The sequence below is a fragment of the Amblyomma maculatum genome, unplaced genomic scaffold, assembly GCF_055883805.1.
Source record: "Amblyomma maculatum isolate TAMU_Amacu unplaced genomic scaffold, ASM5588380v1 scaffold_24, whole genome shotgun sequence".
NCBI classification, from domain to species: domain Eukaryota; kingdom Metazoa; phylum Arthropoda; class Arachnida; order Ixodida; family Ixodidae; genus Amblyomma; species Amblyomma maculatum.
The window spans coordinates 383,151-410,351 of NW_028146749.1; the positions used below are offsets into that span (position 1 = coordinate 383,151).

Sequence of the window (27,201 nt, forward strand, 5' to 3'; positions counted from 1 at the left end):
CCATTGACATATTATCGCAGGTGTCGACACCAATTATATCTAATGTGACAGTTGTGAAACGCGCTGCACCCAATGAGCGCCGTATGGAATGGGACTAGCCGCGAGTTCGGAAACATGAAACGTCCCATAATTTTCGAGTATTCACATCAAATATGCACAATAAGTGCGGTGCGAACGGAATAGCAATCGCTATCGAAAACCATTCCGAATGTTCTGATACCTCTGGGACCTGTGACATGCTAGGCAAAAAAATAAGTAACGAAAGAGAAAGTCATACCGCGCTTGCCTTGTCTTTTTGGAGCAAGTTGGCGAAATTTCGCCCAATAGTGCTTTTAGAGCAGAAAATTCCATTAGTATCAGAACGGCACAATTTGTGCAGGTGTCCCAGCGCTGTCAGCACTACCTGAACTACAAAAGAAGACGAGTCAGCAACTGTATTTTGTGGGTCTGGGTTCTAGCAGAATCATCTTTCAGGATGCTTTAGGAGTTTGCTTGTCATATGCTAGTGGTGATTTACCTTTGAAAAGAATTAACGAGTCCTATGTGATTTGTCTTTTAGCAGTGGGAAATCTGAACGCTTCAAATGCTTCCCTGATCCACTGGAGGTAATCTAGCTTCTTCACACATTTAAAGCTAATCTGAGCAGTATAAAAACTAAAATAAATTAAGTGATAATTGCGTGGCTTAGCAAACATCTCAAAGAAACACAAGCTCAGTTGAGTCAGGTTAGGAAACACTTATGATGAAATCGGGGTTTCTTTATGGATTGATAGTTCAGACTTTCTTCTTTATGGATTGATAGTTCAGACTTTCAAGCATACACATTACTTGGTGGCACGACAGAAAGGTTAACTATTTATTTGTACATAAATAAAACAAGAAGACACAAGCAAGGAGGAAACTATTTACATGTCTGACCCGTTGATCAGATGAAATCAGCCCTGGTTTAACCCAAAGCGCTTACTTTTAAGCCATCTGTCTCTACCCTTGGTGGGGACAGCAACCAATAAGCAATAAGCCAACTTTTCTCGCCAGTCAAAAACTGGGGAAAGGATATTATCAAACACATGGGAAAGCAGAGGTCCCAAGCAAACATACGAACAGCACTAATGTCACTGCATTCCGAACCTCTGCTTTCCCTTACGTTTTCTTTTCCGCACATGTGCATATATGGGACCAACCTATGGCGCGGGAACAATCGCCGACGGTTCATAAAAAAGTAATCTGTCGTTGAGGGGTAAAACGCTCAGTGCCAACTTCAGCTTAACCAAGCGCTTCTGAGCATATGAAGCTAAAACAGTCCATTCGCGCCTCATCAAGCATGAAGTCATGCACATAGCGATACAAGAATGCATAAAAAAACATACACTGGCCACAGAAATGACGTTCAACACTGTGAACACTGCACAAAGGGCACGAGCGCTCTGTGGCGGCGGGGCCGGCAACAATAGAGCTGCCACCGCCCCTACGTGCGTCCCCGGTTCCACCAAATTGGTAGTCGCCGTGAACGAGGTCAGGTGCACATTTAGCAGCTACCTCGTGTCATACACTCTGTCCTGGAGACTGTATGGCGCATCAGAAGGTTCAGCGAACTTCACAAGCTCTATGAGGCATGCGCAAGGAGGACTGTGGGTTTGTTAGGACTATATGGGGATTCTCTACCATCCACTCACAATCAGACATGGCAGTTAGGTTCTGTAATGAAATTACTGTAATGTGATTGCTTTTCACACCAATTTGTGAGGTAATCAATCACTTTTCTGAACGGGTAAGTTTGTAATGTGGTTGTAGGGCCGCGCTCGAGGCTGATCACTTCCAGGTGCACGTCTCTGCATGTTGCTGCCACCCGCTTGTTTGCTTCTTGTATTGTGGGCGCGGCCCCCCTTCTGCATGCGTGCCGCGTGTGTGGAAGACCGACCGGACCGTTGTCGCCGGCTTTACGGGACCCTCTAAGCCAGAAGGTCATCCATGGGGAGAGGCATATCTTGTCCGCTGATGCGACAAAGAGCGCCCGATGAAGCACTCAGGATTTGACTCGGGCATTGTTCTCAGAGCGTGCAAGCCAGAAGCTTCCCTATCCTCCAGCGCCAAGCTTTCAGCATAGCGGCTGGGTGGTCTTTCCCCTTTCCGTGTAGTTGCTCTTAGAAGTAGACACGGGTGGCACGTGGCAATGCACCTGTGGAAAGGATTTAACCCGCAGCGGCCGCATGGATGGGACGGCGGTGTGCGGGAGACAAGTGGGAAGAAAGTCTGCCGACAGGAGAGAGTTCGACACCTTCACCGGAGAAACAGTGTTGTCTTACTCTTTGTTGTAATTTGTATTGCTAGCGGGACTCTGGGTTATAGGCTAAGGCCAACCCACGGGCCTGAGTCCATCTAGCATAGCAATTTTTTCATTGGACAATTTATGTGTGTGGCCGGGCACTAAAAATGACCGCCCCTATTTCTTTGTTTTGTGAGTGTGTAAAGGGGGATGTGAGCAAAGAGAGTTTAGCCTAGTCTGAGCTGGGGCTCCATGCGCATGCATGTGTGGTCTGCTTAGGCTCTAGCCAGTTAGGTCGATGAGTAAAGTAGCGCCTCAAGTTTGTAACTACTTCACTCACTCTATGTATATATGTTCTGCTGTAAACTACCATCATCACCTTCAAAGTACGCCTTCTGGTCTTCTCCACGCCGAACTACATGACAGGAAGGGTTTAAAGAACCTTCTGAAAAGGAACGAGCTACATTAATTCTTCTGGCGCAGCCGGCAGGATTTGGCACGTCTCATCTACAAGGTCAGACATCGCACCGGCTACCACAGGCCATTCGACCCGAAGCAGCGAGGAACCATCAAGGGACTATTCTACCTCGGCTGCCACCGACGCTATTGGAGCGGACGCATCATCCGGGCTCTGGGCGGCAAACAAAAGATCTGCGCCGGGTGAGTGGGATTTCTTGCGTTTTGTTGAAGTTGGCATGGTGGTGTGTTTGTGACACTTATGGTTGGCACGAGGAGAATGCTAGCCGCCAAAGTAAGCGAATCTAATGGAGTAAAGATGGAAATGGAGCTCCGATTGTGTGACATTGAATCCCGAGAGCGACTAGCCTTCGGAGCTTGAGCTGTCGAATAGTCTACTGTCACCGCTTGGGTCGGGACGGAGCGATGAGCGAGGTATAGGCCCAGATTCAATAACACAGTGTAAGAAAGTCCTGAAGCGCTACGAAATGTCACGTGATGCTGATGTGCCACTCTAGTCTGAGGAGATGGAGAAGCTGTTCGCTATACATTCAGTATGCCGTACAGTAGCCGAGTGCATTTAATTAAGCCAGCACTTACAGAGCGAGTCCGGTACTTGCTTCGTAACCTCAACGGAGAGGAATGTACGGACTATGAGGCCGTAAAAGCAGCGGTTCTAAGCGAACTAAAGCTCACTCCGACTGAGTACCCTCCGACTGAGTACCTCGAAAGGTTTGAAAAAGCAGTGAAAAAGGAGGATACATGGGCTCAGTTTGCGTCGCGCGTGAAACCGTACCTAGCATACTACATCCAGGCTAGAGAAGTGGACTCAAAAGAGGCGCTGACCGATCTCTTGGCGGCTGATCGTATTAAGGCAGGTCTCCGCTCGGAGGGCATTGAATATGTGCTCCTTCGCGAAGGAGAGAGTTGGCTGAAGCCTAATGAGCTATCAAAGGCTCTACAAATATTTGATCAGGCAAAAGGTAAAGGCCGGGCGACAAAGCAGATTACGGTGCCCAGTGCAGCAAGTGGGCCAAAAACAGACATGCTGAAAAGCTCACAGTAAAATTTCACCTATGCCAGGGGCACATTGCTAGGAGTTGCCCGCAAGCAACAGGAAATGAACCGCGCCTGAAACAAGAAAATGGACATGGGCAGAGGGTGCAGAAGGTCGTGTTGGTAGATCAGACAGAGGTAAAAAATCCAGCGGTAGAACAAAGTACGGGTTTAACTGCTAGAGTTCAAGTGCCGATGCAAAGTTTGAAGGCAGCCCCATCGAAACTTCCGTTTGTAGACTTGGTGTGCGGAAACGTTTTCACAGAGACAGCGCTTGATACAGGCAGTGAAATCATGCTAATACGAGAGAGCATACTACCAATGGCGCTGGCGGAGCCATCAGAGACAGTGAAGCTGATGTTGGCATTCGGCAGCTCAATTGAGGCGAAGTTGGCGACAATCCCTGTAAAAATATATAAGCCAGGAACAGTCGCAGATCAAAATATAGGCATAATATGTGCTCTCACTGATGAGCTGGCCGAGAGGGTGGACTGTTTGCTGTCGTTAGAGGACTGGCAGCTGCTAAATGAGGGCAGTGAGGCGATGCGCACAGGTACGAGTACTGAACTCAGTGGGGAGCCAGATAAAGAAATTGCAAACCCACCAATACAGAATTGTGAGGCCCTGATATGCGAGGTAAGCGAGGCATTGAACGTCGAAAATCCACAAAAGGGAGCAGAGTCAAACGACAGAGAAGATGCAATTTCGTTGTCTATAGCCAGCCTGAAATGTTTCGAATAGCGCAGGTCGCCGATGAGAGCTTGAGAAAGGTATGGGAGCATGTACCTGGGTATATGCTGAAATAGATGACCCACTAACGGCGCTGACAAGCGAGGAGTTTCGAACTTGGTCCTGTGGTCGGATAATGCGCAGCGCGCATTAGAACAGCCGAAGTACTAGCTCTGCAGAGCAGTGGCGTTGAGCACTCCGCAACCTCCCGAGCCATACTGGGTGCTCACTGACGCATCAGCAACGGCATCTGGGGCTTGTTTGGCACAGGTGACTGAAAAGGGCGATGTTCTGAAGTCATCGCTTCGACGCGACTCAGGTAAAGCGCTCTAGATAGAGCACTTTAACTCAGGCAATGGGGTCGGCCATAGAGCGCGAAGCGTTCGCTATTATCTGCGCTCTAAAGAAACTCGATTATTGGCTCTGGCGCTGAGGTCAATGTCGTCTCCGACAACCGCCTGATGACGCGCACTCTACATGGGGCAAAATTGGCTACGTAGGCGCTGGCGCTCCAGCGTTATAGCATAACGGTGAAACGCCGAAAAGGCATTGGGAATGGAAATACAGGTGCGTTATCCATGGCTCTTCAACTTGACATGGGAGTCAGAACTAGAGAAAACACCATGTCAACCTAGACACGCGTGAACGTTCCCACTCAGCCTACGCTGTGTGCGGCGAGCTGTGCGTGATAGGTCGGACATTTAGAAGAGAGTTCTGCACGCTGATATTCAGCTTGTGTTTGTGAGTGTTGCATGCGCGGACTTGCGAGCCGCGATAAACAATACGATTTTGTGTGTGTGTCTCTGTACATGAATGTGGACTCCCTGCAGCGTGATATTTTTGACCGCTCCACAGTTCTGCACGGCCGTATGCACTGGTGTTGCGTTTTATGATTTTGCTTACTCCTTTGTGTCTGTGTCTCTGTGTGTTGCGGTGACCTCTAGACATTGCCGCACCAAGAGGAATGACATTGCTGCCGCGAAGGTACAGCCCTTGTGGAGTAGTTAGAACGAGCTGATAGCAAGAGAAGGAGCGTGTAGGGCCGCGCTCGAAACTGATCACTTCCAGGTGCGCGTCTCTGCATGCTGCTGCCACCCGCCTGTTTGCTTGTGGTTCCCCTTCTGCACGCGTGCCACGTGTGGGGAAGGCCGCCCGGACTGTCGTCGCCGGCTTTGCGGGACCCTTTGAATCCGAAGGTCATTCATGGGGAGAGTTAAAAGTTAAAAGTTGAAAGCGTTCTTTATTTTCCTCAGAGAGAAAAAGGCCCCCGGCAAAAAGCTACTTAGAAAGTAGCTTGACTGGGCCCGGAGCCTTCTTCAGGGCAACATACAGTATACAGCATACATGCATACATGCTGATGGATTATAAATAAATAAGAGACTTCCATGGTCAATAAATACAAATAATAAACATGTGAACAATTTTCACCAATGGAAAGAAATTGAAAGTGGGAACAATAGAACAGGTAATAAAAAGGAGAAACATATACAGACAAGCAAAAATCAAATATAAAAAATCCTGAACACACTACCACTCAGCCCTGGTGGAATCCATGAGGACGAAAACAAACTACACTTGTAAGCATATATTATTTTTGAGATAACAGATAGAATAGCAAACGGAGGCACGCCAGAAAAAACGAAACACTAGATACACAAGAGAAAAAGCTTTTATTATTCATGATATATTTCAGGAAATTCCTCAGCAATATGTTCTTCACGAGACCGGTATTTTCATGCCACCATTCATTTGCATTCAATGTAGCCGGTATCAAGAACTTCAGCATTTGTTTCACATATTTAGTATGTTGCTGAGGGGCTGTCCATTTGAGTTTTCGGCGTGTATGTCTGGGTTGGTCTGTTTGTTTTATGCGTGCTAATTTGCGAAGGAAGTTACTCCGGTTCGAAGCCTTAAATTTCATTAGAAGCAAAACGTCATATTGTAGCATTTTGTTCACTGGTTGAATATTATGTAGAACAAATAGCGGTGGTGTATGTGCTAGGTATATCTGCAGATGAAATAATACGAATCACTTTCTTTGCATACGAAGAAGTTGGTTTATGTGTGTACGGCCAGCGATTCCCCAGACAAAATGGCAATAGGTGATTTGTGAGTGAAATAATGCATGGTATTTAATTTTCTTCATTTCCATTGGCAGCACATCACGACATCGACACAGCACACCTACAGTTTTTGATAAATTACGAGTGATGTGTTGAATATGGTCAGACCACTTAAGATGCTCGTCAAAAATTACTCCTACAATTTTGTGCTTCTTAACGACTTCAATGTTATTGACTCCGAGGGTTAGCGACAGAGGTGTGGGTGTTATACGGTTTACAAGACGAAAAATTATTGCTTTGGATATTTTGGTGTTCACATGTAAGGAGCTAAGATTGGACCAATGTAGCAACTTTTCTAAAATTGCATTTCCACTAGCCAGTGATTCATATGAAGATCTGCTGGAAAAAAACAGGCTAGCGTCATTAGCGTAAATTATAAATTTCGCCACGTCTGTAAGTTTCGCAAGGTCATTATACAGAATACATTATAAATACATTATACATTATAAATTATACAGAAAAGGGCGGGCCTAATATACTTCCCCGCGGAACACCACATTTTATATGTTCAAAGGAGGAGCACAAGCCATTAATGCTAACACATTGTTCGCGTTTATTGAGGTATGATGCAAGTAACTGCAATGCATTTCCTCTGACTCCATATCTACGCAGCTTATCTTTTAGAATATTGTGATTAATGCAGTCAAAAGCTTTACCAAAAGCAATAAATATACCTAAAGTTAGTAGCTCGTCTTCTATATTTTTAAAATTAATTCTCTTTATGTCAGTAAAGCAGACTCAGTTGATAAGCCCGGGTGGAAACCAAACAGAGCGTTATCGATAAGGGAGTGTCTGTTAGCGAAGCGTTCTAGACGCTTAAGCAAAATTTTTTCCCGTGGCTTTGAGAATATGGGAAGGACCGGCACCGGGTGGTAATCCCACAAAAGATGTCTTTTGCGCTATTCCATGACGTAACACTGAAGCAGTCGTGTGGACCGGTTCATATTGTGGACGCGTAGCCCAGCCGTCCGGGAAAAAAATGGAGACAAACACAGCGGCTTCGATCCACAGTATAAACAACCATATAGTGCTATGGAACAGAACACTGCAGGAATACAGGTCTTCCGTATTTGAAGGCTGGTTACCTCCCGCAAAAACAGCGAAAGTAGCAGCTCATGGGGAGCCAAATTTCCTTGTATATACAATAGAGTGGAGCGTCATAGGATCGTCAAGCACAATGCACAGCCGAAGCCCCGTGCGAAGCTAGAAATTGCACGAAAAAACTTCCTCTGCAGCTGTACGTCACCCTCAAGCGCGTCCAAACTCCGTTATTCTGCGCGCACTGCAGACCTACTAAAGCAGAGCTGCGTGTTTGTCTAGGTGATGTTTGCCCAGCACAAACGCGGCGTAAGACAAACTTGGTGCACGCCAGCGCGACCAACGCGCCGAACACCGACGTTCGCCGACTGCGCCGACGCTGCCGATGCCTACATAAGCGAAAATTATTAAAAACGTAAGCAATAACCTTTTTTCAGTAAACAATTTGATATAGGAATTGGTATTATAAACGTTTCACTTGCTATGGTAGCTGTCCTGTGAGCAAAGCACACAGCAGCACACACGCTTTCTTGTTTCTTTTTCCCCTACAGTGCGGAAAGAATGAAAGGACGGGCGGGCAGGCTGGTCAACGCAGACAGCGCGGTTTCAAGCGAGTGACGGCTTGGAGCTGCCCTCGGCAAACCACAAAGCAGCACGCATGATTGCTACCCCCCCCCCCCCCCCTTCCTTTTTTTCTTTTTTTTCTGTAGCAGTGAGCTGCGATGTCCTGAACTGCAGCGGATGGACTGCTGAACGTTTGACTGCTTGCGCGCGCATTGGGCTCAATCGGCCGCTTTGTTAAGCCGCGTATGTGAAACATATTGTATAATTGCACAGCTTAATTCCAAACGTCAACTTCTACGCGCCATTTAAAAGATTTCACAGTTATTTCTTTCCCGCCACTATACAAAACAGAGTATGTGTGGGCGCGCGTGTGTGCAAATAACTCATGCGCAAGTACAAAATATATTTGCAGCCCCGCATACGGTCAGTATTTTCACTATAATGAGGAAAGCTGACGCATCATCCCAGCAACGCGCTGCGAAGCAGCAAACTCACGACTCCGAGTCCCTGCGTCGCTTCGCATATCAGCCACCCCGCCAAAGAAAAAAAAAAAAAAAAAATTGCGAACACACAGATTAGGTGCTCACTCTACATACCCGCGCATCGCGCCTTTTGACCTTTTTGACTAAGCACCGCGCCCCTCTCTCTCTCACTCGGAAAAAAAAAAAAAGAAAGAAAGCTCCACGAGGGTATGTGACGTACAGGCTACGTCACCCATGTGCCACGCAGTCGCGGAGCCACGAGCTGCAAAAACATTCTCCCCATCGCTTCCATTTATGTTTAGCAGATTCCATCCTGTCCCCGCTGAAGGACTGCTTTGTGGGCTTTTCTCCCATCCACAAAAACGATATGCTTCGCATAATGAAATATGAACAATTCAGTACGGGAATGAAATCAGTGTATACAGATGCAGAAATGATACAAGATGGGATATTACAGTGAACTGTTAGGGCAGAAAGGGCAGGTTGCAGCTGGGTTTGATACAGAGTTTTTGTCCTTGATGCCACCCTTAGACGATGATACTAAAGTGAGACTGGAAGCACCGATTATCACTGAAATTGTAAATGCTGTTGATGAAGTGAGTCCAGGGAGACATCTGGCCCTGATGGTTCAGCACTCGCCGAGGCTCTTTAGCGCCTTAAAACTGAAGCATATAAAAAAGAAGAAAAGCCACCATCGTTCCGCAGAGCACATATAGTATACTGATCCCGAAAAGTGATGACCCTGTCAAGTTTCAATCCGTTCAAGCTTACCGCCCCATAACTCTTACAAATGTCAATTACGTGATATTCATGAAAGTTTTAGCTAAAAGAGTTCAATCGGTTATAAAATGTCTAGTCGGACCTCACGTGTGGTATAGAAGGCTGAACGATTTACCACAAGTGTCCACGTCGCGAGAAGCATTCTTGAATGCTGTGATTTGAGAAGGGTAGCCTCGGTGAAATTGGAAAAAGGCATTCGATCGCGTTGTGCATATCGTTCTTTTTAGTATTTTGCAACATGCCGATGTGGGCACCGTCATTTTGGATGGAATAAAGCTAGCCTATAGAGATTGCGGTGCTAATATTATAATAAATAAAGAGCTCACCCGAACAATTACAATCAACCAGGATTAGGACGTCCACTTTCCCCTCTTCTTTTCGGTATCTGGAGCCCTTCTGTTAAAGTTATTCAAAATGAAAAGGTTGAAGGCTTCAGTTTACTGTACAATGAAGTAAAAATACTTGATGATGTAGCCATATTCTGCCGGAACAAAGGAAGCGTCTGCGAAGCCGTGAAAATTGCGCGACTTTATTGTAAGATGACAGGCAGTGCCATAAATTGGGATAAGTCTGCAGGCTTTTGGCATGGCATCCGGCCCAACACGTCAGATTATTTTGAAAACATACAGTGGTGACTTACACCGACACATTACCTGTGTGTTTCGCTTCAGCATTACACACTACTGGAATGAGGAGATAGAAATTTGAGTGCGTGAGAAATTATTAAAATGAGGTAGCAAAAATTTGTCCATATTTGCTCGTGCAACTGTTTGTAACATGTTTCTCGTGGCCAAAGTGTGGTACGCACTTCAGGCATTATGCATAGCTAGAATAAATGTACAAAACTTACACAGAGTTTTCGCAGTATTTGTGTGGGGGTCAACATGGGAGCGAACGAGCCGCACAAACTTATTTCGGCCGCCGAAGACTGGCGGTCTCGGCCTCGTCCATTTGTTTTTGAGGTAGATTGTGTCGCGTTTTTTTTTCTTTCTTCTTGAGAGACCAGAGTGGGATGTTATTGCGTACAGTGCGAAGATTCAGGGTCTGCAAATACCTACCTGATTTTGTCGCGTCATCGTACAGCGTTAAAAGGACAAGACATCTGCGAAATGGTTGACGCATTTAACATACTAAAGGTTCGCTTTTCACGGGAGGATCTGTGTACTGTTTCCAGAAAGAAGCTCTACAGGTAGTGCTTAATGTCTTAATCTATCGGAGTGTGGTCTATAGTGATTCGAGAACTGGTGGAAAGGGAAATAAAGAGGGAGAGAAAGCGGCTGGTTGCCTGCCATTTTTCTCCATCTCTAATTCTCGAAAAAACGAGTTACTGGTTCTTATTAATACTCACTGCGAAACTGTCGAAACGACTGAGAAAAATCTTCCGATTACACCACTGAACAAAAAATGGTTGCCTGCTTTGCATTCATTACAGTGAGTGGCGCATTCGTGCGCCCCTATAGTGCTGCTTTCAACCCGGCTTTCAGTGACCGAAATCAGCTGCGGCCTTGGCTCCACAACCCCATTGCAGCGGCAGGCCGATATGTCTGCGGTTGTTCTTCGTCCGCTTCACGCTGTCGTCGGACGACGATGCAAGTCGCAACGAGCTCACCGCGCCAAGGTGTCGCGCCGGCTGCAACCATCGCCAACCTATCAGCCTGCCGCTGGGCTGTCGAGTCACGGCCGCAGCTAATTTCGTTCACTCAGACCACCACTGAGAGCACCACAGTTGTGGCGCACAAATGCGTCAGTTACGTGATATTTTCTTTTATTTCGCGGGATACCTTTAGCGCTAGGAAAACGATACACGTGAGGCTTTCTTTATTGAAAGTAAATAGAGTGAGGATTTCAGAAGGTACTCTCCAACTTTGCAAATAACATTTATTGTTTAAAGGCAATAGTTAACAAATTAGAAAAATTATATTATATACGGACTAGTTAATTGCAAAACAAAAAATTGCTTGCCCTGCGCCAGATGGCTGGCAGCTGTACACAGGTGGTTTCTCTGGCCAACCTCAAATGTTTCATTTTTTGGGCTAAAAGTTAGCTTGAACACGCATACCGCTTTATCCAGCTACCGGTCGTAAGCGGTCACCCGACAGATATATAAAGCCCCGCCAATCAACGTGCCTGTATGCCCTAGCTATACGAGTAGCGTGGCAAACTCGGCATCCACGAGCCCTGCAAAGCTAATTCCTATTCCTACCTATCTCAAAAAATTGTGGGGGACAGCTCCACCAAACAGATGACTCGGGATCGAGCGACACTTTCGATAACGACGCAAACTCGGAATGCGGAGCCAGGACAGCGCTGTCCTATGTGTAGGGCTGTTTTGTGTACCTCTCTGTGTCGGCGCCTTTTCGGTGGTTTTAAAAAATCCCCGCTTTTCCTTTCCAAAGTCTACGCGCCACCCATCTAGCTGCCGCCATCCCTGAAGATGCACAACGAGCCCCGTCACCGGAGACCCCTTTGTACCTGTGATTCCGCTCGAGAGTCGCGAGAAGGAGCGATGTCCCAACTTTGAGGTTGCGGAAAGTATGGCGGCATCATCATCATCATCATCATCATCAGCCTGATTATACCCACTGCAGGGCGAAGGCCTCTCCCATATTTCTCCATTTAACCCGGTACGGCAGCATTCACCAATGCAGGGTGCACAGGCATACATATACATGCTACTGAATTGCGGCTTGAAACACATTCAGTTGTCGAGGGAGTGGAGATATGCGCTTCGGTGTGATCACAGAAACCTTAGGACACTTGTCTGGCGCTTACCACTCAACATGCGCCACTTAAGTATGCCTCGATATGGCCTACTCGAAGTCATTTTGCATACTTGAAGACTGACGATACACACCGAAAATCCTGAGAGTTGGGCATCGGCAGAGGAAAAATATGGCACCGTACCTTTCCGGGAGTTGTGACGAGGGGGCCCGACGTGGACAGGGATGAACGCCGCGGTGTAGCTGAAAATACAAAACGGATGTCAGGTTCCGAACTTACAGTGGACGGAGCTGCCTGCCACTGATGCAGCCGAGCGCATGCTCGGTTCAATACGAGACCGTCCTTCGTAATCACTACAGTCACTGACGCTTTTATTTTGCGAAAAATGCTGTGGACACAGGCAGCGTTAACTTTGACTCCACTCCAACCTCATGCGCGGAGCTGTCTGGAGGCGTCTGCACACGACCGAGCGCAGCTAACTGACGTCGAGTCCGCCACTATTTGTGGCGCTGTCCCAGTATCATCGCATCCGCCAACTATGGAGCACCTCCAAACTCGGGCGTGTCACGTGGTCTCACGATGTCATACACCCCTGCGACCAATCAGCGCTCGAGCATGTCATCTTGTCGTAACAACACAAACCCCGCCACAATGGCACGCAATCGTTTGACGTCATTACACTTTTCTACCAATCAGGAAATATCCAGACACAATCAGGCTTTTCTCTGACATTCTAAAATTACGCGGTACTGATTAGCGCATTCCATTCGCCGCTTTAGACGATATCCGCATCACATCCATGCGATCGCATCACCTGCACAAATATATATATATATATATATATATATATATATATATATATATATATATATATATATATATATATATATATATCAGTCACAATGTACAAGTGAACAAAAATACCGAGCATTTTTTTTTTTTTTACCGTTTAATAATTTATTTTAAAAACTACGAGTGATGCATCTGCGCTGTCTGCACATGTGAGTTCTACAGCAAGCCTGATATTATATGTATGGTATAGAACAACGACTAGACTACAATTAACCAGGCGTTGTAGTTTTGATCTTTATGTGAAATCGAAGACCGTCAACATCAGAGGCCAATCATCTATTCAATTATGACGAAATATCCACCGTCGAAGATACGCATCTCAAATCTCGCAGAGTTGCTTTAATCGATTTGCGCATTTCTAGACCATTTTGTGACCCTTGGAGAAACTGGTTTGACTGAGCTGTTAAGGGGGGAAGTCGTCAGCACTTTCTTGCGAACAGCCCAGCTCCCCAATATGGCAGCACCCTTGTAAAATCGGGTATAATACCGTGTCACATGTATTTATGACGCTTGAAATACAGGCGCCGTTTGTGTATTTTATAACACAAGATGGTAACGCAATACCGGCATCAGTATACCAAACTCTGCGACGCCATTTTGAAAATGTGAAGTGCATGAACTCCAACCCAACGAGCTTTCATATGCCGATTTTTCGCGTGCCATACAACGAACCATACTGCAGATTAAAGGGCTCATGAAAGCTAACATTTGAGCATATACTGATTATCCCATTTCACTCCACACACGTTAAATTACAATTTCACGAAATTTGAATTTATTATGTGCAGCATATATTTTTAAAATGAATTGCCATTGGCGACCCAACGACATATAATCCCCATGTCGTCTGCTATTCGCGATGTCGGCTGCACTCTTGCATGCATGCACTTCGTGTATGGTGCTCGCTAAAAGCTTTCTAAGGTGAAAGCCTAGACGCATGGAACGAAATGCCGTGCGCGAGAGATTCCGCGAGATGTGTTCTCCTTGTCTAGCGTCCCTGCCTAGCGTCCCTGCCATCTGCAACGCCACACTTCAACGCGTGCCAAGGAACGCCACGCGACAGGAGTGATGGTGTACCGTCCAAACTAACACTTGCCTGAGAAAGTGTGACAGGTACTGCACCTTTCCTCGCCTGTAAACCAATTATACGTAGCACTGCACGAACGCCGAAGAGGCAAACGATGAGAGGCAAATGATAGGAAAGGAAGGGTAGGCTCTCGCCATTCTCCTCTTAAGAGATCTAAGAGACCCTCTATTTTTTTTTTTTCAGCAATAAGATTTTCTAAATACAGATCAGCTATTCTCAAGCTGACACACGATGGGTTGATGGGAGGCCACCAGGGCGCGAAGAATCTCTACTGAAGCTTCAGACAGAATTCTTCTGGCCCGCAATGCAGGCTGACGCTAAACGGTTCGTTGCCTCTTGAGATCTATGCCAACGCACAGCTCCGAAGGGTCACACCACATGAGCACCTTTGGTCCAACTTCCCGCCCATGATCATGCCGCCATGGAATCATCAACATCGGTAAACTTCCTCGTCAACGATCGGGACGATCGCTCGGTGGCCCCGGGTTATGTTACGGACGAGCAACGAAGAAGCGGGCAGTGGCGCGGGCAAGAGCGCTCGCCCTAGACCTGCTAACATATTTCATTAAACGTCATCTCACGACCATCGAGCATCATCTCTCTGTTCTCTGCTCTCCTGTTTTCATTGGCTTGCCGCATAGTAACAATATTGTTAAGATCTCCATGTGGCTGAAAGTGCACCGTAGCCACCCATTACGGCACCTCTTTCTTTCTCACTCCCACTTTCCTACCACCAATACGGCGCGGTTCAGGTGTCCGTGAGAAGTGTGACAGATACTGCGCCTTTTCGTTCCTGTAAACAGGTGTCCTCGGAGTTGCAGGTTTTTAGAAAAGCTGCAGCAAAGTTGGACAAAAGTGTTATAAGAATGGAAAAACGAAATTTGCAAACAAACCGCCACCATAAGAACCCAGTTTTCTTCACTTGGAAAGCTGAAACATGTATGCACACACCTGACATAAAGACGCATAATATGGCGCTAAATTGCTCGGCAATGTTGCCTAAAATTCAAGGTCCTTCTTTTTTTTTTTTTTTTGCGTGCTCTCAATGCTTTTCATTCAGACGCCTGCTTTATTTCGAATATTTTGTCAGAGGCAAGTGTAACCACTGTGAAAGCTATTAAATGTTGTAAAATAGCCTTGTTTGCTCTCGTTCAGGAGCACCAAATTCTCCCTCGGGCAACTCCCGCTAGGTGCTACGAGATGATATTTTTGCAAGGCCCGCAATCCCGTAACACAAAAATGGCGTCGTGTCTACGGTACTTCTGCTTGTCCTGCCGTCTTTTTTTTTTTTTTTTCATTATACTGTGAGGGAGTGAGAGGGGGGCTGCGAGATCTCTCTCAAGTCCAATGCGCGGGAAGGCCGAAAAATGGTCTGTAGGTAGCCTCACCGCGTCAAAACGCGTTCAGGTGACGTCCTCCGAGCAAAGCAACTAGAAGCACGCATGCTTTCTTTTTTTTTTTTTTTCATCCTAGCACTGCGGAGAGGATACGTGTGCACGGCGTTCGGTAAAGTATAAGCAACATAAAAGCTTGCCGCCTTTTTTTTTTTTTTTCTAGCAGAGAGCAGTTATGGGTTGCGATGGCGAGAGCAGCAGCCAGGGAGCGCTAAATATTGGACTGCTTCTGTGCGCAGCGCGTTATATTAGAGCACTGGGCTCAGTCGGCTGCTTTTGTACCTTAAGTAACGCCTGTTATGTGAAACAACTATACTGACAGAAAATTGTCTGTCCATCCAAGCATCGACGTTTACGCGCCCTTAAGAAGGTGCTGTCAGGCTTGTAGGCGCATGTGCGTGCGAGCGCGTGGGCAGATAGAGCGCATGCCTAGTTTCAAAGCAAACGCATCGTCCCAGCTACGCGCTGCGAAGCAGCCAAGGGTTATGAAAAGCGAACGAGAGGCTGCTCCTGCGCCTCTTCACTGACACGATGCTGTGCCCGGCAGTACTTAAACATTTTGACTCTCAATTAGTACTGTGGGGAGGTGGCTGACACCTACGGTATAGGCCTGCCAACGAAACCTAACCCTTCCCGGGAGGACTGGGAGGCGACCCTGCTCGGCTGCTGCGACCTACACGCCCAAAGGGCCTTAAAGGGCCACTGTCCAGGGAAGGACCTCTCAAGCGAAGGAGCCCAGTGTTTCGATCAGGTACCGGAGATAGTCTGTGCAAAATGCTACAGTGACACGCTCGCCGCAAAGCAACGAAAATACAAATCAAAGCTCTCTCATGCTCTTTCTCGGGAAGCCAGCTTCCCCGCTTCCTGCGCTGGCCCGTCGAGCCATATGTTATGACGTACTTCCAGAGAACGACGTCCATTGGTCCGTCTCGCTGTCTGAGGATGAAGGATGGGTGTCTACCGCTCGCTGCGCGCTTTTTTCTCGCCACGGACCGACTGAATCCAGAGGCGCGCGCTCCCTCTCCCGTTTTCTTTCTTTCTTTCTTTTTTTTTTTTATCGCGCGGGCTGAGTGCCACGCCCCATCTCCCGCCAAACGCGGAGGAGGAAGGCGAATTTGTCTTGCGGAGGCTAGACGACCGGATAGGAGAGTGAAAAACCTATGCGAGGGAACGGAAGGAGAGAAACACGACAGAATCGGGTGATTGGGGTGGCTGTAACTGCGTTATTAACTACTCTTTTCAAAAACATTTTGCGGCCTTGCGTTCTGGGGGGTAGTCACCGAGGAAGAAAATATTTTCGACCGGAGGGTGGACAGTCGGCCTTTAAGGCTCCGGGTCAAACCTCCTAATATACAATAAACGTTTTCACCACCAACTCACGACTCGGAGTCCCTGCGTCGCTCCAGACTCCGCAGCCGCGCCCACGCAGCTCTGTGCAGCCCGTTCGCGCGGGAGCGCGTGGCACGCGCAGCGGCCCGAGCAATCGCGTACAAACGCCCGTAAAGCCGGCACCCTTCGCCAGTGAGGTTTCTTATCTGTTTTTTTTTTTTTTTTCGGTTCCTCAGCCGACAAAGAGGCTGGTTGCAAACATGTTTTTTATCGGTGCTTTCGAAAGCGAGAAATTATGATTAATTGATCGCCGCGAACATTGTTTTCCAAGAGCGCTTGTTGGCAGGCTCAGACAGTAAAAAAAAAAAAAAAAAAAAACATGAACGCGAATTCGGCAAGCGACGGGTATTATGAAAGACTTGAGGTGCGACAGGCGGCACCTCTTGTGTTGTTAAGGTGTGGGAGAGTAAAGAATAATGCGGAAGCCCGAATGTCTCCGTCGCAGAGAGTAAAGGGCCTTCTCATCATTGATACGCGTGCGATTATTGCTCCGGGCGCCGGTTGAGGAGCTTCCTTTTTCTTTGTCACTTAAAAAGGGCGCATTCAACTCATTGGGGACAGACAGGAAACTCCCACATAAGGCCAACGAAACTGATTGCCAACCATAATGACCCATTTGCTTCAGCTACACAGGATACCACCTGCACTGTGGTGCCTGTTTTCGACGCGTTTTGGACGTGTTTCCTACAATGCCACAAATCATCCTTTGGTTCATGCCGACAACGACCAGGGGAAGTTCGATGCTGCTGCGCTGCCATCCGAAATCAATGACCTATTCTACCTTTAACGATGAGGGGTTTCTAACTACCTGGACCACTGCCGAAAGCCGAGGCGTGCCATTTTTTGCGGCAGTTTCCTCTCTCGGTGAGAGAACACCGAGGAAATATGGGACGACTATCCGGTGCAAGAGGGGGGGGGGGGGGCAGTTCGCCAGGGAGACCTTTGTCTCGTAGTTTTACTGCCACTCTCTGCAATCCAGTTCAGTCATCTGCTCGAGCGAGTGCGCTGTGTTTGAGCTCCGGAAGCAGGATCGCATATGAGAATACAACGATTCACTTAAAAAAAGGGGGGTGCCGACGACCACCCTGTTACCGTTTAGCACACAAGTTTTGCGAAAAGGCGCGCCGTCATATTTTCATTCACGTTCTTTTTTTTTTTCGTTTTTTTTTTTTTTTCTTTTTTGCCCCCTTTTTTGGTACGCGAGGGCGGCCAGAACGCGGCCGGAGGAGGAGAGAAACAACGGCGCGTGCACGCGTAAAACACGCGCTGAAATGCAGCGCGGAGCAGACGACAACATGAATTTCAACGCAGCGGGGAGCAGAAGACGTGACCGCGCTGCGCGGAAGTTTTGCCGAGGTCCCCATGGAGGGCGCCTATGCACAAAGCGGCGCAGCGCCCCCAGGCCCAAATTTTCTTCACTGAACTATTTTCTTTCGTCAGGCATTTCTGCTACGTGCAAGTTTCTATAATCAGGACCAATGCTAATCAATCAGCTGTCGATGGTTGGTCTCGTTTCCTGACTAGGCAAGCGAGTCAAAGTGAGCAGTTGTAAGATTTATACACTGTTGTGTAAGCAATTCTTCGCTGATACATGCCAACGAAACAGCGGAGCAATCAGCATGGGCACGCAGAAATTTCGGAGAAATACAAGCAATATGTTACTGCTTGTACACACCTACTACGTGCATGGTGCAGGGGTGTTTATTCTTGTCCTCTGTAGAGAGAGAGTTAGTTACACACGGGTACAGAGATAAAAATTAACAGCATTTTTTATACCCTGAGTCAGAGTCATATGAAAATCTTCACTTCAGAATGACACTAAAATTGTCCAGCTATTTTTTCATCTCCCATTCTGCGGAAAGCTGACAGCTGAAATAAAGTTGCTGTGCAGCAAAGCTACTTCATAATCGCCTAGGTGCTGCTAAACGTGCATGGGAAAGTTAAATGACTTTATACAACTATATAGGTTACTTGTGATGCATAAAGTGAACTGAATGTTTTTAAGATTCTGCATATATGAAGTTTCTGGCTCATTTTATAAGACAGGCCTCCTGCGTGGCCTTCAGAAGGTAAACAAGGAGCTGGTGGCCATTGGCTATCTCAGGCAATGCAAATATCTGCAAGGTAGGCAGAGGCTGGCCGCTAGCTGCTTTTATGTCTGTAAGGATCAGAAGTATGAAGTTGTAGTAAATCCTGAAACCAACTTCCATCATGAAAAAGCCGAAGCAAGCTTTCTGCTCTCTGTACCATGCATTTTCTAGGTCTATTGAAGCTCACTTCTGAAGTCTGTACATTGGCATTTTGTCACAATTTAATATTCCTCACCCACAGCCCTGCTTTGGGGTTATTAATCACATGCTATAAAAAAATCTCGAAATGAATTGCTAGCTAGAGAAAGCTGATATCAGGTGTTATTACTCACACCACAGGGAAGGTTTCCCATTTACTTCCAAGAAACTTTCCCCTTCCATGGTTGTATAATAAAGAATAGTTACTTTCACTTTAAGCTGTATTCTTTTTTTGCCCTTGTGCCTGACTGTTTCTCTTGCTGCCTGGAGCAAAGTTGTGCTGCAATTAAGTGTTGAGACCTTGAATGTTTCATTTGATGTTTTCATTGTGAAAACCACAAGACAAATCTTCATGCCTAGCTTTTTGTGCTTGACTCCTTTACCTTGAACACACTGCATATAGTGCATAAGTTATATATTCCCTCATGTCATTATGCATGCATTTACCAGCCTATGTGCTAACGGGAAGCATACGAGTGTACACAACCTAGCTTTTCTGTTCAACCAGACCCCAACCACAAAGTACACAAAAGCAAAATGTTACAGGCTCTTCCCAGCTTTGATTGGAAGCAACAAAAGCATGGTTTCACACTGAATTGAGCTTCCGGAGGATTCAAGAGATGACATTAAAACGAGGTTTTTCTTTTAATACTTCTCCTTTGACTAGCATAATGGAGTAATCAGTATTGGTAAATCAAGCATGGGAATCTCAAACATAGGGAACTTCCACAGTTGTATGTAAATGGCTTAAAATTTCCCACACACTATGCTTGGTTAATTTTCTCTAAGAGGGGTTTTCTCGCATGCACTGAAGTCTCGGAAAGTGAATATGTCTCTCTATGTCACTACCCAATCAGGCCCTCGAAACGCATTAGTAAATGTTTTTGTCTCTGTAGTCTTGGCTGCATACATATTCTGGTATAATGCATGCATGCAGAATGAATACAGCAGTGCTAAAAATGCAACTCCAGTAAAGATCAAATGCTTGAGAAACATTCTTATTTATTTCATTATTCTCCTAATGTTTTCATCGATTGACAGCATAATGTTAATAATTCATGATACAGTTCTTTCCTCCTACAGTATTTATTCAGTATCTCTAGTGCATACGTGAACAAAATTGATGAGCTGTCAAGAGCATGTAGCTTTTAAAATAGCGAGGATTGTGCGCCCCTCTAAGGTTTCGAAGCAATGGTAAGTAAATCCAGATATTCTGGAGGAGGAACACAACAGACTGTTAGAATCGCATGTCACAGGTTTAGTTGCATGAGCAACTAAACGTGGTGTACACTAGCTGGCCGTGCTCGCAGGCAGCGACAGAACACCGCAAGGCAAGGAATGATAGCTGCTCCGACCCTCTGAGGCAGTGCAGCATGACACGAGAAAGCTTTGTAAACGCTGCAAAAAAGTGCAGAAAGTCCTCCTGGTATTTGCATGCTTTCATCTCTTTGCCGTCGCAGCTACCAATCGCGCGACAGTCCGCTCGTACGTAACGCTAAACTGTGGCTGCTGGCAGTCTAATTATCCGGCTTCTGCTAGAACAACATGTATAGAAACTGTTTCTTGTAGGATATTTCAGAGCTGCATGTAGCGACTGCATGACAACAGCAGCGACAAACGAACTTCGGACGAATTAATGATGCAAGCTAAACTTCAGCGCGAGCAGACGACACGCGCTGAAATATGGTCGCACTTGCAACAATTTTTCATCCTTTTTCTTCAAATACGAAACGTTGAACAGGGTCACAATATGTGAGCAGATGTTTGTGACCATTTTAAGGCTTCTTACGCGCTTATAACGCATGAGGAGTTGAATTCAAGCTTTTGGTGCCAAGTTTCAACCACAGCGCAGCCGACGCGCGTCTCGCCGATCGATACGAAAGTCGAAATATTTTCAACGTGCCTCGCTGGGATAAACAAGAACACTAACATAGACGATTACAAATAATTGATAGTTCGAAGGCATGTATTTTCTAACAGTAATTGAACGAATAAATAAATTTATTAATTTATTAATGTGCACAAAAGTTAAGTAACAATGTGCAATAAATATCTACAAATGTTGGCAACAACAAAATTTTTTAATTTTGTGCATGACACAGCTAATATTAATATCCAATATTAAATAATAAATACGAATGTTTTGTTTACCAATGAAAACAATGAAGATAATAATCACAATTAACACAAAATGTTAGCAACTCTGCTTTTCTAGGAAAGTCGGACCACCATCAAGTCAATTTTTCAACACTTTTTACATCTAAGCGTGGCTACGTCATTTCCCGACTAACATGACATTATTTTTATCATAGCAGTTTTTTTTTTTTTCATATGCTTCTAAAGTTTGCAAGAAAAATGGCACTAGAACAGCGCCTCTCGGCGGCAGCACATCTCAGGCAGCAACCGCAAAAGAAACGTTCGCCCTGAAACGTCTGGAATCGAACACTTATGCAAAGTCTGGGCACGTCTAGAAAGAAGCGACGACTGTGCCCGATTTCCAACGGCATTTTCTTCGGCATTGTGATGAAAAACGAAAGCTGGGCGAAGGGTGGATGCACGCACAGATATGGTACAGCCAGCTGTCGCGCTGCAGCCCAACAAAGATTGCGTTGGTCAGGCGCATAGCAGTAGACACTGATGCATTCAGAGTACCCACACCGAACGACAACCGTCGCATTCCAGGGAGAATCATTGGATCTGTTACAGCTTCACATCCGCCCGATACGATAAAATTCGAAAGATATGTCGAACGTAAAACACAACTGATTTTCAATGAGTGCATAGTACTGCGTCATCACGAACAGTTTACGGCAATAGAACCGACCAAACAAAAAGCATTCAGAAAAAAAAAAGAAAAGAAAAAAGAAACATTCGCGACCACCTCTGCGCAACCCCGGCTAGCGAGCCGCCGTTCAAATCACGCGCGCCGCAGTGGGGTATTTTTTTCCGCAGGGAAAAAAATAAAACAAAAATAGAATACAATTATCTGTGCGTTTCTCAAACTGTCACGTGTCAGAAGAGTGACGCCATGTTCTCTTTCACTGTCATTGTGCACCACTAACGCCACGAAACAATACCATGGACTTTTTGCTTTGGAAACGTAGGCTGCTAACATCCGCCAACTGGCATCAAGTAGATTGCGATCGATTTCGTCTGTAAGTTTTGCTGTGTCCTAGATCTCCTCACGATGTTCAGAAATTCCATCCTACGCACGCGAAACTCTGGAGTGTCCGAAGTCGTGTTTCTGGGGCATAGGTTAACTACTTCACGTACTTCTGCTGTTTAGAATAAAATCCTATCCGTCAATATTACATAACTTTGATCCTTCGTTTGCCTGAGGAGCATATTTTTAGAAGCTCAGCCCTAATTAAATTCAGGCTGTGGGACCCGCGCGAGTCCTCTTTCGAAACGAGCATGCATTCACATGGGCTTAGCTGGCGTAGTGTTAAAGAACTCGGCTTCCTCTCATCGTGCACAGCTCTGCTTGGTTGACCGAAATCTCGCTGCTAACTACTGAAGCTCCAGCTGTACGGCGTTCGGAGTTTTCTCGCAGAAAGCCGTACTCTCATCACGAGGCAGGGATATTCAGCAGGGGTACACGAGGCACTCGCATGCATGCGGGGGCATTGTCTCAATTCGATTACGCTGTTCCGTCAGCGTGTCAACGACGTTTCAGATCGGAAAGTCCGCAAATCAAATATAAGGTGCCTACATCACGGACATTGCAGTCCCAAAGAATGTTGTAACTTCGATCTTAATGTGGATTAACAGTGCGCTATGCTAAGTTCGTTGGCGAAACTAATGGCAGCGCTCTGCAAGCCTCAATGAGTGACAGCTACCCTCCGATGTTGGTTTCAACAACGTCAAACTCCTGTCGTCTGCTCTTCTTAGGCATATGACGCGAATATGTTTTACAGTAAAGCGCTGAGGTTCTAAAGGCTTAATAAATTGCTGCATTCACATTGTACGTGGAAGCAGGAAGAAACAATTCGATAGGAAAGCCTGGTACTAAGGCAGAGGCAACGATGCCTAGGAATTTGATATCTTGCCAGTAAGCATAGAGGGTGCAAACAAAGCTGTACAAGCAATAAAAGGAGAAAAATGGTAGGCAAAGATTTTCATTTGGAAAGCTGCAATGCACTGAAGTGGTAAGGTAATATGAGCATGTTAAAGAACCCCGGGCACTCGGGATTTAGTCGCAGTATACTCCACTATGGTTCACATTATTTTGCAGTGTTCAACTTAATATATCAGCCTACATATATTTTGGAGGCTGTGATCCTAGGGAGAAACCAGGGGTGTGAAACGCGTGGGGGAATAACAATGAGGTAGATTGCATTTAACAGCCACTATCAAGACTGCTAATTAGTATTCCTAAAGAGAAAGCGCGTCTTGTCATTTAGAAAAATATATATATTGTCAGCAGTCCTCAGTGGCATCGAAATTGGGAGACATGAAAAGGCACAAAATTCAATTTGAGGCAGCAGGGGGAGCTATGAAGAGGAGTACACAGATGCAAGCACTACGGTTAGTCAGACAGCTCAGTGGCCTGTTCACGGAACGAGCAAGAGTAAATGGCATCTTAGCTGTAGTCATCAAGGAAAAAATTAACATGAGTAGGGTGCATAATCAAAGGTAACCACTGATGGTGCCTTAAGGCAACAGAAGAGAAGGGAAATGCACTGGAAGGGTGACAAAGAGCCATTTGAGTGGCTGAGATTAGAAAGGTTGTGAAGATTAGCATAGGCGTGTGCAGGGCTCTACATTAGGAGGAGCCAGGTTTCACAGCAGTGCCCCCCCTTCATGGTCTCTACAGAAGAAACACAGCATGAAAATGAGAAATAGCTATAAAAATCCTCTTTGCGCACGCCTATGAAGATTAGGTGGCACAGAACATGGTTGATAGGTGTCCAACAAGAGACTTTTGCCCTGCAGTGGAAGTAATCAGGCTTATAATAATGATCAAGAAAGGGAATGTGATGCACTCCCATGAATGTGTACGTGTGAGGTCACCGAATCATTCAGTGAGAAAACTCTAATTAAATATTAAGCTGTCAATTCTTACTCAAGGTACAGCTGGCAAGTCATTTAGTGTTGCTGTGATGTACTGTTTTGCGTGCTATTCAACAACCAGCTCTTTCAAGGGTCATTGGAAAACATGCGGGCAGAAGCCAAGGTTCAAAGTGATGACATAATCATAATCATGACATAAGGGTACATGCACAACTATAGCATTCTTCCAAAAGGCTATTTATAACGGCTATGGTGTCCAGCATGTGAAAGAAAGTGCATTCCTCACTTTGGCTAGTAGCCAGTTGACTCTTTAAAATACAACAATTTCAAGTCTGGGAGGAACTCCTTGCTCCAGGTTGCTTCATAAATGGCACAAAATGATTTGTAGTTGCCTTGTCACTCACTGTCTCACTCACTGTATTTGCCTTTTCTCCAAAGAACAAAGCCATGTGGGGACTGTGCATACCAACGCTTGGCTCTGAGACTACAGTTGTGATGTCAAATAGATAGATAAGTTTAACAGCAAGTCAGGAATTTTTTCATGTGCCAAGAGACTGACTGAACACCAAAATATCTGCTGTACCTCTGCAAACTATGCTTCTTCCACATAGTAACTGACATAACATAAATTACCAGAAAATAAGTTTGTCCATTTGCATAAGCTCCAACATGCACACTTGTCAATTATTTCTCCAAATGAGCTGAAAACAGGTAGATTTCTCACATTACAAGAAAGGTAGTAATCATATTCTCTCTTCAAGTATACTTAAGGAAACACTATTTTCATGAAAGTTATAATCTTCCAAGCTCTACAATTTACATCTCTTGAATCCTCAGTTTTCAGAGTTGCACAAAGTATCAAAGTCAGTCACTCTTCCCTTTTTTCCCTCTACTATAAGTAGTGTGTGGCTGAGTTTTTCACTTTAATTGCATCTTCATTTAGCTAGCTCCACTTAAATAACATCCATTCCAATCAGTCATCACTGATGTCCATTTATAGATAGCACACTGTACACATCATCCTTGCATAGTCAGAACCACATGAGAACTACTAATTTAGGTGTAGAGGATTCCCATGCTTTCCATTTTTCTTTGACAGGGACTTTCGTGATGCATTAAACACAGAAAGGCATATAAATCAGAGACAAGCATATACTAAACAATACATGGACAAGTGGAGAGCCCTAAAGACTTCCAGCATTTATGGTGATTGTTCAGTCTGCCAACTGACTCAGCCCCTAAGGAGACAGAGCTTTCTTCTTTGTATGGAATGTTGCAAGATGGCAAAGCCCTTTTCTCATTCGATTGGAAAATGTGGAATGCCTTAAAGCTGAGCAGAGCAACCAGGGGATCGATTCTTAACAAATGAATCCAAATGAAATTCAGAAAGCAAATTTAATGATCTTAAGAAATTTGTATTGCAGACACCCGATAATGCCACTATATCCAGTGCATCTCAGATGCCAGACACTTCATCGCAGTCTTCTTCTTGGACCCCCTCTAGAAGGCCTGACCAGTCCTACTTCTTCAGTCAACATGCCTAGCCATCTGGACCCTTGCCTAAAACATCAGTGAACACCCCTCTGACCTCTCTGGAGTGCAGTGAGTAATAACTGAATTGCGGGTGCATATTGTGCTTCTGCGATGTGCACAGGTTTGTGACAGCCAGCATTGCTTGCCCAGTGCCTTCCCTTCAGAAACAAAAGGTGCTTGCTCTGCTCCTGACTATCACCTGAGTACTCTGCCGAGAACTGAATGCCCGCCTTTTCTTAAGGATACGAGGTTAACGAGAAATTTCAACCCACCTCAACGATCTGAAGAATAAGTCGCCTTAACCGCCTGGTTGCACATGATTGCACAAGGTTTCAATGAACTCCACATGTACACAGCTTACGGGTCACTGTGAACAATGAACAATACTAATCTCTTTTCTTGTGTCACAGTTACTGCGGGTTTAATAAACTTTAGCCTGTCAGCACATCTCTTCAGCAGTGGTATCACTACGGTCAGTTGCACTCGTTGCGGCAGCTAGCAATACCCTCTCGGAATATACCCTTCCAGTGCACAGCTATATTGCCATGGTCCACTTCAAGCATACCATCCTTCAGCCATACCTCAGCACAACCTTAGGAGAGGTAATTCAGTTAACAACAATGTAAATAACCTGCTTAGTGAACATTAAATTTTCAAGTTATAAGGAGCAGAAAAATGAACGTTGACAATTCGTTTTGAGAGCATTAGAGCACTGGTGAAGAGATGAACATTATGACGGTATATGACATGGATGAATGTGGTGGTAATTGATGGAGAGATTAGCAGTGCCAAGAATAAATAAATTAATCAACTCTTACTGATACTGAGGGTTTAGAAAGTTTACAGAAATGTGCTTAGGAGTAAGGAGGAATAGCTAAAATGGCAACAGGCCAAACACTGTTCCAAACCTCACAGAGAACCATTCTGCTGGAATGACCACAAAGAAACCTATGATCAAATGATGTAAACACTGTCCGAGCATGTGAAATTCTGTGTACTGATGTGTACTGATGTGTAAATGCGATTAGGGACAACTAAAGTGGAGAATGGTGCAAGGCCTGCTCGAACATAGGAAAAATAACAATGTATATTCGTTGTAGTGAGCAAGAAAACTAAGTAATCAAGGCACTCAGCACAAAGTACCGAAAAGTGCAAAATTATCTTTGCTACAATTACAAGGTAAAACTCGAAGAATGCAAAACAAATGCTTTCAGAGTAATTTCCTAACTATATGAGGAGTGCTCAGTAAGTTCTCCGCACCAGTGTGCTCTGCCGATATTAGAAAGGTGAACCTTTCTGTCTAGATTAGTACATACCCCAGCATGAACATACATAGCAGTTCAGTCCACTTAAAGTAAAGATAACGAAGTGATGCCAAGTGCAGTGAAGTGTTTATGAGTTGAAGGAAAGCAAGAGGTTTCAAACTTCATTT

At 45.5% G+C, this 27,201-nt stretch overlaps 1 protein-coding gene across 2 annotated transcripts in view; it reads right to left on the reverse strand.

Moving 5' to 3' along the window:
- The window catches only part of LOC146170950 (uncharacterized), a 720,860-nt gene that overhangs the window by 100,818 nt on the left and 592,841 nt on the right, over positions 1 to 27,201 (reverse strand). For both annotated transcript variants that reach the window (XM_084586587.1, XM_084586584.1), the window contains one exon: positions 12,397 to 12,455. The gene's annotated coding sequence lies outside the window, so the exon portion shown is untranslated. The remainder of the gene's footprint in view (positions 1 to 12,396; positions 12,456 to 27,201) is intronic.